The sequence below is a fragment of the Lepus europaeus genome, chromosome 5 (assembly GCF_033115175.1).
Source record: "Lepus europaeus isolate LE1 chromosome 5, mLepTim1.pri, whole genome shotgun sequence".
In the NCBI taxonomy this organism is placed as follows: domain Eukaryota; kingdom Metazoa; phylum Chordata; class Mammalia; order Lagomorpha; family Leporidae; genus Lepus; species Lepus europaeus.
The window spans coordinates 32,438,960-32,458,151 of NC_084831.1; the positions used below are offsets into that span (position 1 = coordinate 32,438,960).

The window sequence follows — 19,192 nt, forward strand, 5'->3', positions numbered from 1 at the left end:
GGGATCGGAGGCTGCCGGGATGCGAGCGTCTGGGGTTCGGGCGGCGGGGGCGAGGACCCCCTGTGGCTCAGGCCTGGGGTGGAGGCTGCGGGCGAGCCTAGAACCCTTAGTGGGGGTGGGGGGGGGGCGAGAGAGGGTGCTGGCCTGGCGAGTACTTTGGATGGAGCCTGGAGCCTGGGTTGGAATTGGGGCGGGGGGTCCACCTAATTCCAGAGAGGCCCCCCTCTGCTGCCTGAGTGCCCAGGATGGGGAGTGGGTAAGCCCCTAGGGACTCAGCCTTGGAAAACACCGAAACCGCGGTTACTGGCTGAGAGCCTCTTTAAGATCCAGGGGTGTAGACGGGGAATGTGACACAGTTTGAGAGTGACCCTGCAGTCCCTGGTCTGAGTGCAGGACATTTAAAGGGTATCCGGCCTGTAGGCACACGTCCGGACAATGGAATCCAGCTAGGGATTTTGCTGGGGAGAGGGAGCTTTTTGATTAAGCCCTAGAATCCAGAGTTGTTGGTCCTGGGTCGTGCTAGGAGGAGCAGGTAGAGGTGGGTCCTACTGGATAGGTGTGCCCGCCCGGTGCTAATAATTAGATGCCGGGTCTAGGAGGGTCTAGGTCTTAAGTAGGGGTAGATTTAAAATTGACAAAGGTACAGGAAGCGTCTTTGGGGACACTTTCAGACTTGGGCAGTATATTAGAGAGCAGTAATAGATTATTGGGTCCCAGAACCTTGCAGCTGTGTTGAGATGATGTGTGTGAAATGTTCTGCTCTAGATCCATACACCTCAGGACCGAGTTTCCAAAGTTACATTTCTAGCAGACATTCAGTACTTGGCAGTAATATGTATATTGTTGGATTGCTTTTTAAGAGGGAAGGAGCTAACTAGAGATTCTGGATTTTCACTCATTTATTTCCTTTTTTATATGCTTAAAAATACACTGATATCAATATGAGCTTTTTCTTTTTTTCGGTAGCAGCTCCAAATGAAAATAAATAAGTGTGTAGCTTCTTGCGTCTTCTCTTAAGTAATGGGGTTTGCCAGCACTTTCTGGTTCATATTTCAGAAGACTTCTGGTCTTAGCAGCAGTTGTGGAGGGTACGTTCCAGTTCTGCCAAATGTGACTCGTATCGCTTCACATTTCGCTCCTCCCAAAGTTTGGGAACTCTGGGAGCCTCCATGTTTACCTAATTTGCTTTTACTTGGCTTTGTTAGGTAGCTGTTTTACCTTTAGATGTATGTTTGCACTTCTGTTTTTATACCAACTTCAAGAAACTCATGTGGTTTTCAAATTTGATCCATTTTATGAGAATGGAACTAAATTTTCAAGAGACAAGGGGAAAGTGGTAGAGGATGAGAATTGATGCTTTGTGGACACATTTAATATCTCTTCCTTATTAAACTGGCATTATCACTCCCGTATTTCAGATGAAGGCATTGAGAGTCAGAGAGACTAAGGACTTAGTTTGTCCAGTGTTACTCTGTAAGTGCTTAAGCTGGAATTCAGACCTGAAGTGCCTGATGTCAAAGCCTGGAGTTTTCGTCTGGTGCATAATACAGTGAAACCTGACTAGTAAAATTCTTGGGTAGTTTTATATTTTTAAACAGATCATCTTACTTTGCTGTCTAGAAGAATGTGTTATGAGGGCTGGCATTGTGGTGTAGTGGATTAAGCCTCTACCTGTGATGCCAGCATCCCATATGGGCTCCACTTTCCATTCAGCTCCCTGCTAATGGCCTGGGAAAGCAGTGGAGGATGACCCTAGTGCTTGGGCCCCTGTACCCACATGGGAGACCCAGAAGAGGCTCCTGGCTTTGGCCTGAGCCAGCCCCACTTATTGGGACCATTTAGGGAGTGAAACAGCTATTGGAAGATCTCTCTCTCTCTCTCTCTAACTCTGACTTTCAAATAATAAAAATTAAAAAAAAAAAGAAAAAAAGAAAGTGTATTGTCAGGCCGCCGCCATTGTGGCACAGCAGGTTAAGCTACTGGCTGTGACGCTGCATCCCATATCAGAGTGCTGGTTCAAGTACCAGCTGCTCTGCTTCCTGTCCAGCTTCCTTCCGATGGATGTGGGAAGTCCGTGCAAGAAGGCCCAGGAAGGCCCAAGGACTTGGGCCCCTGTCATCTTGTGGAAGACCTAGAGGGAGCTCCTGGCTTTGGCCTTGCTGAGCCCTGGCTGTTGTAGCCATTGGGAGAGTAAACCAGTCGATGGAAAATTTCTTTTTCATTCCGTCTATCTCTGTCACTCTGCCTTTCAAATAAATAATTTTTTTCTAAATAAAATATATTAGTGAATATAATTAAGAATTTGTTGTACTGTTTGAAGGTTTTAGACCCTAGAATCTAATTGTATAGAATATAGGTTCTTCAAGTGGGTGTTTAAATCATACCCTCTTGGTTTCTGTTGTGAAAGGGAAGATTTACAAAATAGATTGCTGAAATTTTTCTGAACCCATGTAGGTGATGGGGAAAAATATGTACAGAAACGTGGAAAGTGCATAGTCTTTAAAACTAGGCTTCAGGGTATTGCTGATATAGTCTTTAAGTGTGTAATTTAGGCCAGACAGTGAGGAACTACTGAGTGTTTTGTACATTGATCATACCAGACTCATTTGGTTCAGTTAGGTTAACCAAATATAAAGAATGTTATAGCACCTGTTACTTTCTTTTTAAAAATTGTTTAAGGGGAACTCACAAAGCCTATAATGGCCAGGGCTGGAGCCAAGAACCAACAGGAACTAGATCCTTCTCCCAGCCTGGGTCACAGGACTCAGCCACTTGAGCCATCACCTGCTGCGTCCTAGGGTCTGCATTGGCAAGGAGCTGGAATTGGGAATTAGAGGCAGGACTTGAACTCAGGCACTGCTGTATGGAGTTCAGGCATCTTAACCAAGTACCTGCCCGTTAGTTTCTTTTTCAGTACGTCTAGACAGTTATAAAAACAGGCACATGTGAGTATGTACAAGTTTCATATTCAGCTGCTAGACCTTGTTGTTGCCTGAAGTTGACCACCCTAGCGGTCTTGAACTCCTCAGAACCTGAGTTTGAATTTATGTTAACAACTTGTGAACTTTAACTTTGTCTTCTAAGCAGAAGTCACACTAATTCTTTATACATTGTGTCCATACCATCTTTAGATGTTTGTATCAAATAATTATCTCACTTAAGCTTACATATTTTTCATTTGGTCAAAACTGATTCATAGAAGATAGGAAGTACTTTTTTATTTATTTAAAAAATTTTTTAAAGATTTATTTATTTGCTTGAAAGGCAAAGTTACAGAGAGGCAGAGAGAGAAAGAGAGGTCTTCCAACCGCTTGTTCACACCCCAGATGGCTGCAATAGCCTGAGCTGAGCCAATCCAAAACCAGGAGCCAGCAGCTTCTTCTGGGTCTACCATGCAGGTGCAGGGGCCCAAGGACTTGGACGATCTTCCACCACTTTCCCAGGCCATAGCAGAGAGCTGGATCGGAAGTGGAGCAGCCGGGACTTGAACCGGCACCTATATGGGATGCTTGCACTGCAGGTGGCAGCTTTACCTGCTACACCATAGTGCTGGCCCCTAAAGTATTTTTATCATCGTTTTATTTACAGAGAAATAGAAGCAAAATGAAAAGAAGGGCCATGCTAGATGTCTTTCTGAGACAATTTGAAATTCTCAATCTGTTTTAGTTCGGAGATACTAAGCCACTAAGGCTCTATTAATCAAACTTAGGAATAATATCACAGTTACTGCCTTTTATTGTCTGTACCAGCTAGGATATAAATGTGTTTTATATATTATCCTCACATGACATGAGGTAGGTACTATTAACACTGTCAGTGTGAGGAAACCAAGCAGTTAACTAATTTTCTGAGGATCTCATAGCCAGAAAGTGGCAGGACCTAGATGCACACACAGGTGTGTAACTCTTTACTTCCTACATGGTTTGTACAGCTCTTACTTTTTTTTTTTTTTAAGATTTATTTTTTGTAAAAGAAACAGGGTGAGATCTTCCATCCTCTGGTTCACACCCCAAGTAGCTGCAGCAGCAGGGGCTGGGCCAGGCCGAAGCCAGGAGCCAGGAGCTGCTTCCAGGTCTCCCATGTGGGTGCAGGTGCCCGAGGACTTGGACCATCCTCCTCTGCTTTCCCAGGCACATTAGCGGGTAGCAGGATTAAAGTGGAGCAGTCATAGGGGATGGCAGCATTGTAGGAGGTGGCTTTACCCACTATGCCACAGTGCAAGCTGGCGCTCTAAACTTTTAAACACTGTTATCTTGACAAAAAGAAAAATAAAAATCCTTGCATCTTTGCTTAGGAAGTGACCTTCAGTTCTTTCAGGAATGTCCTTTGTTTTGAGGCCCTAAAGAGTGAGATGACCTTGAGAGTGTCCTTTAGTTTTGCAAATACAGAGCCAGGTCTAGCCCTGACCCCTTGATGACAGCAGATGCTCAGTCACTGGCCAGCATTGCTTTTCCTGTGGAAGCATGGGTTGATGGTACTGTGACAAGTTTGCCTCATTCACAGAAGGGGGAATGGCAGAGGACATTATGAGGGTCACAGATGACCTTCTTGAGGCTTATTCCAGCCTCAGGCAGCCTAGGAGGAACATTCCTTAGCCAGCAAGTTGTTCTTTTCCACTCTGTTTCTTGTTCTTGGAGGAAAGGGGTTGTGAGTTATCTGATGTCTTACAGTCTCTTTTTTTCCATTTTGTTTATTCAGTTTTTCATGCATGTACTGTGACAAGTTAGGAAGGTTATAGGTAATTTTAGTACTTTTCCCACAGAGACTCAGAGCACCCCACATAATTTAAGCAGATTAATTGCAGGAGGAAATGGATTTTAAAAACTTTGACCAGAAAGTGCCTTGGGGAGGAGGCAGTTTAGTAGCTGATTTTGGACTGAGACCAATAAAAGAATTCTGTCTCTGAGGAAAGTGAGCAACACATTTACTCTGTGTATGCTGAAGTGGGGTCCTTTTTTTTTTTTATTTTTATTTTTTATTTATTTGAAAGGCAGAGTTAGAGAGGAGGAGAGACAGAATTTTCCATCCCCTGGTTCACTCCCCAAATGGCTGCCAACAGCTAGGGCCAGGCCAAAGCCAGGAGCTCGGAGCTGCTTCTAAGTCTCCCATGTGGGTAGAAGGTACCCAAGCACTTGAGCCATCTTCCACTGATTTTGCCAGGCCATTAGTAGGGAGCTGGAGTCGCAGTGGGACAGCCGGACCTTGAAACAGCACCCGTATGGGATGCTGGTGATGTAGGCGGAGTCTAAACCTGTTGTGCCACAGCGTTGGCCCCTTGGAGTGGGTTTTTAACTTGTCTGAGCCTTATTTTCTTCTTCTGGAAAGTATCAGTAATGATACCTATCTTACAGGGAGTCCATAGCATTTGGTGGATGCCGTGACAGAGTGGACCTTACTAAATGAGAGACACATTTTCTTTTTGAAACGCTGTAAGATCTGTCCTGGCAGCCAGTCAGAGCTTCCCTGAATAAGAAGTCTTTTGTAATTATCTGCTCTGTTATGTACAGTAAGAGTTCCATATGGAGAACAGCCATGTAATGGAAAAGAAAGAACCTAGGTTAATTGTGCTGTGTGGTTTGGGAGCTGATTTTCAGTGGTCCGCTGTAAGGCCAGTCCTAAACTTTTGTTTCAGTGAAGAACTGTCTCCTGGCCTCTGTTATTCCCCAGGTACTAAGTGGTAATGATTCTGATGAGATGGAGACTTTTTGTATTTGTCAAATAGCAGTGATTATTAAAGTCAGAACAATCAGTATTACCTTCTATCCAAAAGGACGGAATTGCATTATAGCAATTTTTAAGTTTTTCTAACTATAAAAATGCAGTTGAAGTAGGACGGTTGGTTTGGTTTATGTGATTTGTAGTTACCTGGGTGACATTTTCTTCGAAGCAAGCAGGAAGATAACATTGTGGAATGATTCAGAAAAAAATCTCTCTGCGTGCAGAATTTTTTGCCAGGTTGCAAGATTTGCTGCATTCTTCCCACACTGCTCCATGTTTTAGCAGTGATGTACCTGATAGCGAGGAGACAGCAACTGACTTTTCAGTATGGGGGTTGTAGTTCCCATTTTGGTGTTTTTCCAATCTGCAGACAGATTATAATCCAGTGTATTTTCTTTTATATGGTGAGAGCTTTCTAGTGGGTAATCGGATGAGGTTTAGAGAGATGGACCTTAGTCTCATTTTTGCATTTGAATGCCTGTAGCAGAATAGATTTTTTTTTTAATTCTAAAAACATTTTCGGTGTTTTTTATTGTAATTTTTAATATTTTTAAAAGATTTATTTATTTGAAAGGCAGCGTTACGGAGCGGGAGAAACAGATCTTCCACTCACTGGTTTGCTCTTCAAACAGCCACAGCAGCTGGGGCTGAGCCAGGCCAAAGCCAGCAACCTGGAGCTTCATTTAGGTGTCCCGTGTGGGTGGCAGTAGCCCTAGCAGTTGGCCAATATCCACTGCCTCCCCAGGCACATTAGCAGAGAGCTGAATTGGAAGCGGAGCAGCCAGAAGTTGAACAGTGCTCATATGGGATGCTGATGTCACAGGTGGCAGCTTAATCCACTGGCCATAACGCTAGCTACAGTAAAATCGGTTTAAATTTACAGTTCAAATCTCCATGTCCAAGATATATAAAGTATCCTATTTATTTTACATTTATTTGGATGACCCAGCTGACATCTTAGCCACTAGGCCAAACGCCCATCCCAAGTGCCCTATTTAAATTAGTATGTTGCATTTAAAGTCAGCAGTACTTACATTTGTATATCCTTAAAAATTAGATTCAAGGGGCCAGCGCTGGGTGTAGTGGACTGGGATCTGCCTATAGCACCAGCATCCCATATGGGCACTGGTTTGGGTCCTGGCTACTCCTCTTCTGATCCAGCTCTCTGCTATGACCTAGGAAAGCAGTAGAAGATGGCCCAAGAGCTTGGGCCCTTGCACCCGCGTGGGAGACCCAGAAGAAGCTCCTGACTCCTGGCTTCGGATGAGCCCAGCTGTACCCACTATGGCCATTTGAGAAGTGAACCACCAGATGGAGGACCTTTCTCTCTGTCTGTAACTCTACCTCTCAAATAAATAAATAAATAAAATTAGATTCAAGAATTATTCCATCCTTAAATACATGAATGGGTGTGAACCATAAATAGAGATGTTGAACAGTGCTTCAATAAGGGGAATAGAATGACTCATAGGAAATTACATTAGTTTATAGAATATTTTGTATAATGTCATTGGTTTAAATCTGTGAGCTACTAAAGGTTTTAACAGTTCCTAATTACTGTTATTCCTGTTCTCAAAAGCTGTGTATCATCCAGCAACCTATAAGAAGTGAGATTCTTTCCCTAGTGTTAAGAAATATACTCATATGTCCTCCGTGCTGGGATGATCTTTCCATTTTAAAATAGAAAAGAGAAAGAGCTAATAAAGTAGCTTACCAGCTGCACAGTTGAACATCATTGTCATTTTTAACTGTTTTAAAAATTATTATATCTCAAAGGTAAGTAACATAGAATTTGCTTAAAAGGGTAAAGTTGGGGCCTTTTTAAGGGGCAAAGCATGCTTGGTTGGTAGTAGTTTTGGAGGCAGAGGATTGCCATTTATGGTGATATTTAATGTCATTTTTTTTAAAAAAGATTTGTTTGCTTATTTCAAAGTCAGAGTTACACAGAGAGAGGAGAGGCAGAGAGAGAGAGAGAGAGGTCTTCTATTGATGGTTTACTTCCTAATTGGCTGCAATGGCCAGAGCTGTGCCGATCTGAAACCAGGAGCCAGGAGCTTCTTCTGGGTCTCCCACGTGGGTGCAGGGGCCCAAGGACTTGGGCCATCTTCTACTGCTTTCCCAGGCCATAGCAGAGAGCTGGATCTGAAGTGGAGCAGCCAGGTCCAGGGGATTCCAACACAATCCCATCAAGGTGGCATGTACCAATGCCATCTCACTAGTCCAAGTGATCAATTTCAGCTCACAATTAATTGATAGGTCTAAGAGTCAAAGGGATCACACAAACAAGACAAGTGTCTGCTAATACTAACTGATAGAATCAAAAAGGGAGAGAAGGATCCAACATGGGAAGCGGGATACACAGCAGACTGATAGAATGGCAGATGTCCTAAACAACACTCTGGCCTCAGAATCAGCCCTCAAGGCATTCGGATCTGGCGGAAGAGCCCATGAGAGTATTGTAGGCATGGAAAGCCAAGATACCATGGAAAAAAAAAAGACCTAAATGAAAGATCTCTGTGAGTGAGATCCCAGTGGAAAGAACGGGGCCATCAAAGAAGGAGGTACCTTTCTCCAAAGGGAGGAGAGAACTTCCACTTTGACTATGACCCTATCGGAATAAGATCAAAGTCAGCGAACTCTAAAGGCTTCCATAGCCCTTACAACTCATGACTAGAGCCTAGGGAGATTACTGACGCCATGAACAGGAGTGTCAGATTGTTAAGTCAGCAACAGGAGTCACTGTGTACTTACACCCCATGTGGGATCTGTCCTTAATGTGTTGTCTAATGTGAAGTGATGCTATAATTAGTACTGAAACAGTATTTTTATACTTTGTGTTTCTGTGTGGGTACAAACTGATGAGGTCTTTACTAATTATATACTGAATCGATCTTCTGTATATAAAGATAATTGGAAATGAAAAAAAACAACCTGGTGTTAAATTGGAAATGGCATAGAAAATTAATTAAAAAAATATTATGTAGGATCTCTGTCTTTAATGTGCTGTACACTGTTATTTAATGCTATAACTAGTACTCCAACGGTAGTTTTTTCACTTTGTGTTGCTATATGGGGCAAACTGTTGAAACCTTTACCTAATATATACTAAACTGATCTTCTGTATATAAAGAGAATTGAAAATGAATCTTGATGTGAATGGAAGGGGAGAGGGAGCGGGAAAGGGGAGGGTTGCGGGCGGGAGGGAAGTTATGGGAGGGGGGAAGCCATTGTAACCCATAAGCTGTACTTTGGAAATTTATATTCATTAAATAAAAGTTTAATAAATGAAAAAAAAAAAAAGAATGGAAAAAAAAAAAAAAAAGAAAATACCCCATATGGGATGCTGGTGCTTCAGGCCAGGGCATTAACCCATTGTGCCAGAGTGCCGGCCCCTAATGTCATTTTCATTAATACAAAATTAAAAAGGAAGACACCATAAAGTGGGTAAAACTAACTATTTGGGAATGTTTTCCAGAACAGAGTTCTCTATAGTCATCTTTTCATCCCACTAAAATTTCTAAGTTAGCTTAGAGCAGGATTTCCTAAGCTGTTCCATTGAACATTAGTTCTTTGAATTACTAGACTATCCTTTGGGCTTGAGAACTGGATCCTTGATAAAGTAATGGCCAAGTTGAGATGCATTTCTTTATCACAGAATTATCATTCAGAGCCTTTGCATTCATGGGCCTATGCCCCATGAAGGTGAAAGGTGTATTATGCAGTGTTATTTGAACTGACTTGGTCATGGAACTCCATTTGTGAGAACATCTGGTAAACATTTCGTATCATGACTGGTGTGTAGTTTAACCCAGTTGAGCAGTTCTAGTATGGTCCATGAGTTAAAAATGAAGCGATAGCTTGGCCAGTAATGGGAAAGGACTTTGCTGGGGGAAAGATATGTCATGTCCCCTCCCCCCTCCATGTTTTTCTTTTTTTAAGTTTTGTTTATTTATTTATTTGAAAGAGTGAGAGACAGTCACCTAGATATCTTCCATCTACTGATTCAGTTCCCAGTTGGGTGAACAGCCAGGTCTGGGCCAGGCTGAAGCCAGGAGCCAGGAACTCCATCATGGTCTACCACACAGATGATTAGGAACCAAGTATTTGGGCCATCTTCGTTGTCTTTCCAAGTATTATTAATAGGAAGCTGGATCAGAAGCAGAGAGTATCCAGGACTTGAACTGGTGCTGTACTGTGGAATGGATGGTGGCTTAACCATGCCATAGTGTCATCTGCAAAAAGTACATCTTGAAAGTAACATAGACTCTTAGGGATGAATGTCAAAGGTCATATAATCTAGTTATATTAACAGCAATAATAATGGCAGCTGTCATTGTTTGAGCATTTGTCATGTATCAGGTCCAGTATTCATTAATCTACGAGTGTTATTAACCACTGGGTCTTACTGAGCTTTTATCTTCGTACTGTTTCCTGTTCATCTGCTGTTCAACATTGCTACTACATTTTCCAGTATTTGGACAACTGCAGTGTCCTCTTTTCCCTGTTACTGGTCTAAATGCAGCCATCCTCCTACCCTGTGCCCTTCTCCAGCTTGCTCTTCACACTCAACCCAAACTGAGCTTCTGAAAGGATACTTCAAGTTGCATGCTTAAAACTGCATTGGCCGGCGCCGTGGCTCACTTGGCTAATCCTCCACCTGCGGCGCCAGCATTCCGGGTTCTAGTCCTGGTCGGGGTTCCGGATTCTGTCCCAGTTGCCCCTCTTCCAGTCCAGCTCTCTGCTGTGGCTCCAGGAGGGCAGTTGAAGATGACCCAGGTCCTTGGACCCTGTACCCACATGGGAGACCAGGAGGAAGTACCTGGCTCCTTGCTTTGGATCAGCGCAGCGCACCGGCCGTAGCGGCCATTTTGAGGGGTGAACCAACAGAAGGAAGACCTTTCTCTCTGTCTCTCTCTCTCACTGTCTAACTCTGCCTGTCGGGGAAAAAAAAAAAAAAAAAAGACTGCATTACCACTGGCCTCAATGTCCAACTCTGTTTACCTTTCTGACTTCTAACCCTTTGTCTCTGGGTTGCTGCCATACCAAACTATGGTATGCTTCCTGTGAGCTCTAGCCTTTGAGCATGGCAGTTTGCTTTGTCTGTCGTATTAGGCTCCCATTAGAATTTGAATTTCCCCAGAAGCCTTTTCTGACAGTCTGAAACTTAGACAGGTTCTGGGTTAGGTGCTGTACTTAGTTCTTCTATCATATTAATGAGTTTCTCCCTATTTTAACTCTTTAACACCTAGCATTATGATTTGCTATTTTAACTTTTTTTTTTCCTTAGAAAATATTTTAATTTTCTTGAGAACAGGGATTGTTTTGTTTAGGATCCAGGGCTTAATTAGTACAGTGTCTATGCTTGTTAGTATTGGACAAATAAAATTATCCTAATCCTTACTTTTTTTTTTTTTTTTTTTTTGGACAGGCAGAGTGGACAGTGAGAGAGAGAGAGAGAGAGAAAGGTCTTCCTTTGCCGTTGGTTCACCCTCCAATGGCCACCACGGCTGGCGTGCTGCGGCCGGCGCACCGCACTGATCCGAAGGCAGGAGCCAGGTGCTTCTCCTGGTCTCCCATGGGGTGCAGGGCCCAAGCACTTGGGCCATCCTCCACTGCACTCCCGGGCCACAGCAGAGAGCTGGCCTGGAAGAGGGGCAACCGGGACAGAATCCGGTGCCCCGACCGGGACTAGAACCCGGTGTGCCGGCGCCGCAAGGCGGAGGATTGGCCTATTGAGCCATGGCGCCGGCACAAAGATGTTTTCCAGTATGGCACATTTGCCTCAGTGTAGTTAAGTAACTAGCACAAGGTTCCTCAGCTGAAAAGTGGTGAGAAGGGATTAGAGTCTTAAATCTATCTAGCTGTAACGACTGGGCTTTGTTTTGTTTTGAAGATTTATTTATTATTTATTTGAAAGGCAGAATTAGAGAGGTGAAGAGATCTTGTGTCTGCTGGTTCACTTCCCAGATGGCTGTACCTGCCACGGTTGGGCCAGGCTGAAGCCAGGAGCTTCTGGGTCTCCCATGTGGGTGCAGAGGACCAGGCAGGCACTTGGGCCATCTTTTACTGCTTTCCCCAACCCCAGGGGCTGGATAGGAAGTGGAGCAGCTGGAAATTGAACTGGCACACATATGGAATGCTGGTGCCACAGGCAGCATCCTAACCCACTACACCACGACATCAGCCCCAATGACTGGGCTTTTTACTCTGCTATTCCATGTGGCTGCTCTTTCTCATCTTGCTTTTACGTATCCTGTCAAGCATTCAAACAGCCTGTGCCTGATCACTCCATCCATTTTTTTTATAATTAAAATTTTTTTAAAAATTTTATTTGATAGGTAGAGTTATAGACAGTGAGAGACAGAGAGAAAAGTCTTCCTTCCGTTGGTTCACCCTCCAAATGGTCACAACGGCTGGAGCTGCGCCGATCCGAAGCCAGGAGCCAGGTGCTTCTCCTGGTCTCCCATGCGGGTGCAGGGCCCAAGCACTTGGGCCATCCTCCACTGCACTCCCGGGCCACAGCAGAGAGCTGGCCTGGAAGAGGGGCAACCAGGACAGAATCTGGCGCCCCAACCGGGACTAGGACCTGATGTGCCAGCACCGCAGGCGGAGGATTAGCCTATTGAGCCATGGTGCCGGCCTTCATCGATGTTTTTTGAGGCAGCTGGTGTCATCTTTAGACAGCTCTAAGAACTGAAATAAGGTCTCTCTAGAAGAGTTTTCTATCTATTGGTCTTTATTTATTTTTTTTTTTTTGAAAGACTATTTGAAAGGTGGAGTTAAAGAGAGGCAGAGGCAGGGGGAGGGAGAGAGAGAGATCTTCCATTTCTTGGTCTACTCCCCAAGTGGTCGCAGTGGGCAGAGCTGGGCCGATCTGAAGGCAGGAGCCAAGAGCTTCTTCTGGGTCTTCCACATGGGTGCAGGAGCACAAGGACTTGGCCCATCTTAAACTGCTTTCCCAGGCCATAGCAGAGAGCTGGATAGGAAGTGGAGCAGCTGGGACTCAAACTGGCACCCACATGGGATGCTGGCACTGCAGGCGGCAGCTTTACCTGCTACACCACAGCTCCGGCCCCTACCTGTTGGTCTTAATTTTATTATTATTATTTTTTTCAAATTCAGAATTTATATGCTATTTAAATTCCCATTTATATTTTTATTTGATTCTTTCTTTTTTTGGATAACATTTACCTTGTGCCAGTGCTGTGTTCCTTTATTTGAATAATGTTACTGCTCAGAAAGTTTCTGGGCTTTCTTTGAGGATTATCTTCAGAACTTCTTTCAGATTCCCTTAAAAATATGTCAACAGAATTTATTTTGTTTTTAACCTAGAAGATGACTTAATTTTGGAAATAGCTAATGGTTGGTTAGGACCAAGTAAGGTGCAGTACAGAGGTCAAAAGTTACCTTTTGGCAGCCCTCGATTTTCTTTGATTTGCTTGTAATGGCTTAACAAAGTTGGAACCAGAATTTAAAATGGAAGGATTTGTCATTAGAACAATCTGACTTTAGCTTCTTCTAAAGGCTCTGAAGGTCTTACTTCAGTGGACCAGTGTTCCTTGGCCATTATCAGTTGGAGCTGAGTGCTGTTTGCCCTTGTATAGGACATACACTCTCGTTTTCCTCAATCCCCATTGTACCCTATTTTTTTCATTGACATTGTGGCTAAAGCCAGGTTTAATTTATATCTTTGTGGGGGCTGGTGCTGTATCAAAGCGGGTAAAGCCCACCTGCACTGTTGGCATCCCGTATGGGCACCAGTTTGAATCCCAGCTGTTCCACTTCCAATTCCACTCTCTGCCATGGCCTGGGAAAGCAGTGGAAGATGGAAGTGGAAGATGGCCCAAGTCCTTGGGCCCCTGTAGCCACCTGGGAGACCCAGAAGAAGCTCCTGGCTCCTGGCTTCAGATCAATGCAGCTCCAGCTTGTGCAGCCATCTGGGGAGTGAACCAGTGGATGGATGGAAGACCTCTCTCTCCGCCTCTACCTCTCTGTAATTCTGCCTTCAAATAAATAAATAATCTTTAAAAATTTTATATCTTTGCTGAGCACTGGGGATAAATGCGGCTCTTATTTATGCAATTGCTCTCTTCAAAAACTGTTTTCTGCTAATAGAGATATGTTAAAAAAAATTATAACGTGTCAACGCTATCGTTAAGTGTGTAGTTAGATACCAGTGGAGCACCTCCCATATTCCAGGTATCCCATTGAATGTTTTCAATTATTTCTCTGAAGCCCCAGTGCTCCTTTGAGTTAATTTTTTCTTTTTTCTTTCTTTTTTTTTTTTTTTGACAGACAGAGTGGACAGTGAGAGAGAGAGACAGAGAGAAAGGTCTTCCCTTTGCTGTAGGTTTACCCTCCAGTGGCCGCCCCGGCCGGCGCACTGCGGCCAGTGCACCGCGCTGATCCGAAGGCAGGAGCCAGGTGCTTCTCCTGGTCTCCCATGGGGTGCAGGGCCCAAGCACTTGGGCCATCCTCCACTGCACTCCCTGGCCGCAGCAGAGAACTGGCCTGGAAGAGGGGCAACCGGGACAGAATCTGGCGCCCCAACAGGGACTAGAACAAGGCGGAGGATTAGCCTATTGAGCCGCGGTGCCGGCTGAGTTAATGTTGTTTTTTCATTTTACCAGTGAAGAAATGAGGCCAGAAACGCTTAAGTAACTTGGTCAAGATGAGGCATCTAGTAAGTAGACAGGTAGCTGTGATTCAAAGGTCGTTCTTCTGACTAAGAGCATCATTTCTCCCCTACCGCCTTTGTGAGCTTTGAAGCTCGAACTGTGTTATCAGTCACCAGTCACCATGTTTGTCTCGCAGTGTGATCTCAGTGCTTTATAGCGTGCGAAGATGCAGTTGTCTGATGCAGAGGCTGCTGAGATCCCAGGCCAGGGAAGAATGTACATCGGAATTCCAGAGTTCCCATGAGGCTGTTAGCCTGCAGTAATGACAGGCTAGAGGAGAGAAAGCTCTGGAGTAAGTGAATGGAACCGGCGCCAGATGGAAATTCAAGGATAATTTGAGTTCTCTTCCCTCTGTGGCTTGAATTCTATCAAGGTGATGGTTGATGAGAAATTGGAATTGTTTTTCTTGTAAACTACCAAGAACTAATAAAATTGGTGCCAGAGAATATCATTGGTTTAATCTGGTACATCAAAAGCAGAGTTGAAGGGCAGACTTTGGAATAACAGCCAGACCTTGGCCAGGGTTGGTGGTGAAAGACATAAAAACTGGAGAAGATTTTTAGTAGCAACTGGTAATCTTCTCACACAGCCCTTTATGGCTAAGGAGCTGGTTGCTGCAAGGCTGAAAGGTATTTTGGAGATAGAAGAGAGATTCCTTCAAAGTAGGGAGTAAGGGAGTTAAGATCCAGTTAGGCCGGTGCTGCAGCTCACTAGGCTAATCCTCTGCCTGTGGCGCCCGCACCCTGGGTTCTAGTCCCAGTCGGGGCGCTGGATTCTGTCCCGGTTGCTTCTCTTCCAGGCCAGCTCTCTGCTGTGGCCCGGGAAGGCAGTGGAGGATGGCCCAAGTGCTTGGGCCCTGCACCCATGGGAGACCAGGAGGAAGCACCTGGCTCCTGGCTTCGGATTGGGGGTGAACCAACAGAAGGAAGACCTTTCTCTCTGTCTGTCTCTCTCTCACTGTCTAACTCTGCCTGTCAAAAAAAAAAAAAAAAAATCCAGTTGGATCTGTCCCTCTTGGAGACTTAGCCACTCTGTATTGTAGGGAAATTGGATTGGATGACATTTAGCATTTTCCATTGTTTCAAAGCTTATTTAGGCACAGGACAATATACTTTACGTTTAGTATCTCACTTAGTCCAGTATCACCTTATGAATACGTGGAGGAGTCAGAATTTGAAGCCAGCTCTGCCTGCCTCCAGGTTGTCTTGCCGTACTAACATAAGACAGTGGAGCAGGGAACGTGTTCTGCCCGACTGCTGCAACCCTCAGCTGAGCTACTTGCTTCCTTGCAGCTGATTTGGCGCTCCTTGTTGTGGGGTTAAGAGAGACCTTGGGATGGTTCAGGCACACTGTCGGCCTTCTGCTTTCTCCTGCCGGGTGGAGAACAGCTATTCCAAATCTGTGATGCAAACATATTAGAAAAAATGTACAGTAACTGTTAATTCTGGGTTGCTTCAGGAACTGCCCTGTAATGCATCCTCTTAGCAAAACCAAATGCTTGTTTAGTTGCCAGATCAACTCACAGTCCCTTAGTATTTTTTTTAATATTGATTTATTTATTTGAAAGTCAGAGTTACACAGAGAGAGAAGGAGAGGCAAAGAGAGAGGGAGAGAGGTCCTCCATCCACTGGTTCACTCTCCAATTAGCCACAACAGCCAGAGCTGAGCCCATCTGAAGCCAGGAGTTGGGAGCTTCCTCCAGGTCTCCCAAGCAGGTGCAGGGACCCAAGGACTTGGGCCATCTTGTACTGCTTTCCCAGGTCACAGCAGAGAGCTGGATCAGAAGCCGGGACTCAAACCAGCGCCCATATGGGATGCCGGGCACTGCAGGGGGCGGCCTTACCCACTGTGCCACAGTGCCGGCCCCAGTCCCTTAGTATTTTAATGTTTACAGTTAATGGTTTAGTTGTTATTTGTTTCAAGTCTTAGTAATAAAATTTCTTTTGACTTACAGGGCACTGTTTTGTCAGATATTTGGCTAGGTCTGTAGCCGTCAGGTCAAATTTAATATTAGTCAGATTTGTAATTTGATTTGTGCTTTATGCACATATATGTGGCACCTAAACTTTCCTTGGATATGCCTTTAGGTGCTCCATCTCTTGGTTTTAGCAGTGTGGTGCGAAGGAAAGAATACCATTCTAGGAAGGATCTGGGTTTGCATCTAGATGTATGGCTAGGGACCGATTATTTAACTTCTCTGAACCTCACTTGTCTAGAAAAGATCTTACTTACCTATGTAGTGAAACAACTCTGTGGAGTCTAGGATATTTAGCTTTGAAGGGAGAAAGCAGATCTAAGGAAATTATTAAATAACTTAGAAATTGGTGTGATGTTTCAATCTGATGTCTTACTTAACAAAAAAAAAAAAAAAAAAAAAGACATGTTCATTGATTTTCACCATATTAGGAGCCTCCTCTTAAAACCTAAGCAGTTGGTCCCAAAATCCATGAGCAAATGTGATCACCGCTGTTGAACTTCAGTCCCCCATGATGTCTTTAGTAACCACATTGAATCAAATAAGGATACTCATAATATTTGTCCTGAGACAGTCCTGCTGCTTATTCTTGAAAATGTAGAAGTAACTTTTTTTTTTTAAGATTTTATTTAGGCCGGCGCCGTGGCTCAATAGGCTAATCCTCCGCCTTGCGGCACCGGCACACCAGGTTCTAGTCCCAGTTGGGGCACCGGATTCTGTCCCGGTTGCCCCTCTTCCAGGCCAGCTCTCTGCTATGGCCCGGGAGTGCAGTGGAGGATGGCCCAAGTGCTTGGGCCCTGCACCCGCATGGGAGACCAGGAGGAAGCACCTGGCTCCTGCCTTCGGATCAGTGCGGTGTGCCTGCCGCAGCGCGCCGGCCGCGGTGGCCATTGGAAGGTAAACCAATGGCAAAGGAAGACCTTTGTCTCTGTCTCTGTCTCTCACTGTCCACTCTGCCTGTCAAAAAAAAAAAAAAAAGATTTTATTTATTTATTTGAGAGGTAGAGTTACAGATAGAGGGTGAGACAGAGAGACATGTCTCTCATCTGCTGGTTCACTCCCCAAATGGCCGCAACAGCCGATCTGAAGCCAGGAGCCTGGAGCTTCTTCTGGGTCTCCCACGCGGGTGCAGGGGCCCAAGCAGTTAGGCCATCTTCTACTGCTTTCTCTGGCCATAAGCAGAGAGCTGATCAGAAGAGGAGAAGCCGGGGCCCTAACCGGTGCCCATATGGGATGCTGGTGCCGCAAGCGGATGCTTGGGCCACTACACCACAGCAGTAGAAGTAATCCTAAAAGCTAAATTGGGGCAGGCGGTTGGTGCATCTGTTAAGCTGCTGCTGGGGACGTTTTGGAATGGGTCAGTCCTAGCTCTGCTTCCAATTCCAGCTCCCTACTAATTAGCATCCTGAGAGGAAGCAGGAGGTGACCCAAGTAGTTAGGTCCCTGCCACCCTTGTAGGTGATCTGGGTTGATTCCTGGGCCCTGTGGCTTTAGATTGGCCAAGCCTTGGCTGTTGTAGTCTTTGGGAGTAAACCAGAGGATAAGAGATCTCTGTCTCTCTGCCTTTCAAAGTGAAAGAGAGGGAGAGAAAAAGAAGGAAAATTAACCAGCAACATTTTGTGACCCCCTAAATAAATTAATCCATCAAACTATAATCAACTTTTAACAATACAGTCACTGACACTCTGTATTCTTTGCCAGTTTTTTCTACCTTTTTCATTGTATTTCCCTCTTGGTTCCTGGTTGGCTTTTTGGGAATGCCGCTGCCCCTGCCACTGTCATATATTATCCCCAGATTTTCCTACAGTTTGTGTTTTAAGATAAAGTGCTTTGCCCTGGTACTAATCTGTGCTTTTAAAATTACTATGAACATATGATAGATACCTGTTAGAAATCCTGCAAATTATTCTATGGCCACTGGCCTCACTGCTTGTTATTGTTAGAGCTGCTGAGGTATTGGGTGGGGGAGGGCAGTTAGCTCTTATCAGTTTTCTTTTTTTTTTTCCTTTCTGTTTAATGCTCCACAGAAAACTGAAGGTGGTTATAACTTTCCGACCTTGTGCACATTGCTTCTCTGGTTTACTGCCATAGGATACTGTAGCAGTGTCTTACAGACATCTTTGATGACCAATCAGAAGCAGTTAAATTACCTTAAATTTTTTAAATGGAACTCTGACAGCCAATAAGAAATCCCTTGGGTGGGAACTGTAACAGCCCTTTCGCTTGATTTTCAGAACAATTCTAAATTTGCAGTATCCTGTTTTGGAAGCACATGAGACTGTAGTGCATCTGCTATGTGCATTTGCTGAGCATTTCCAGCATTTAAGTTCCCTGTAGTTTGAAGTCTGAATCTGACCCCTGTTCTGCTTCTCAAGGTAACTTTAAAACAGGAAGTGTACAAAGGAGGTAACTGATGACGTGAACAGCCAATCGTGTCTTTGTGTTCTTAGCCGATAAAGCAGCTCAGCCAATGGGACTACTCTGGAGGCAAGGTTTGGTGTCAAATAGCATGCTAGATTGAATGCCTTTGACTGTTAAAGTGGAAGGAGGCTGCAGGGCTTCATTGGAGCCTCGGAGTTTTTCACTGAGGCAGGGGTCAGCTGAAAGACAAAGAAAAATGGCGAATAGTTTGCTGGGGGGTGGAGGGACAGCTGTTCGGGCTTTCACTGGAGTGGACATTCCAGACTCAGGTTTCTGCATCTCCTGCTGCCTTTTGTTTCCTCCGTCCTTTTGGGGGGGAGGGATAGGAGTGACTTAAATTCTCCCAGTCCGAGGAGATATAAATAACTACATGTAAAATTAATGCAGTTCCCGGTAAGTT

The 19,192-nt window shown here is 44.6% G+C and overlaps 1 protein-coding gene across 2 annotated transcripts in view; it reads left to right on the forward strand.

The window, feature by feature from the left end:
- NFYC (nuclear transcription factor Y subunit gamma) overlaps positions 1-19,192 on the forward strand; it is an 83,806-nt gene that overhangs the window by 510 nt on the left and 64,104 nt on the right. Inside the window, exon 1 of one of the 2 annotated variants that reach the window (XM_062191058.1) lies at positions 18,971-19,185. The exons of the other annotated variant lie outside the window; for it this stretch is intronic. The gene's annotated coding sequence lies outside the window, so the exon portion shown is untranslated. Of the gene's footprint in view, positions 1-18,970; positions 19,186-19,192 lie in introns of those variants that run through there. 2 annotated transcript variants of the gene reach the window in all.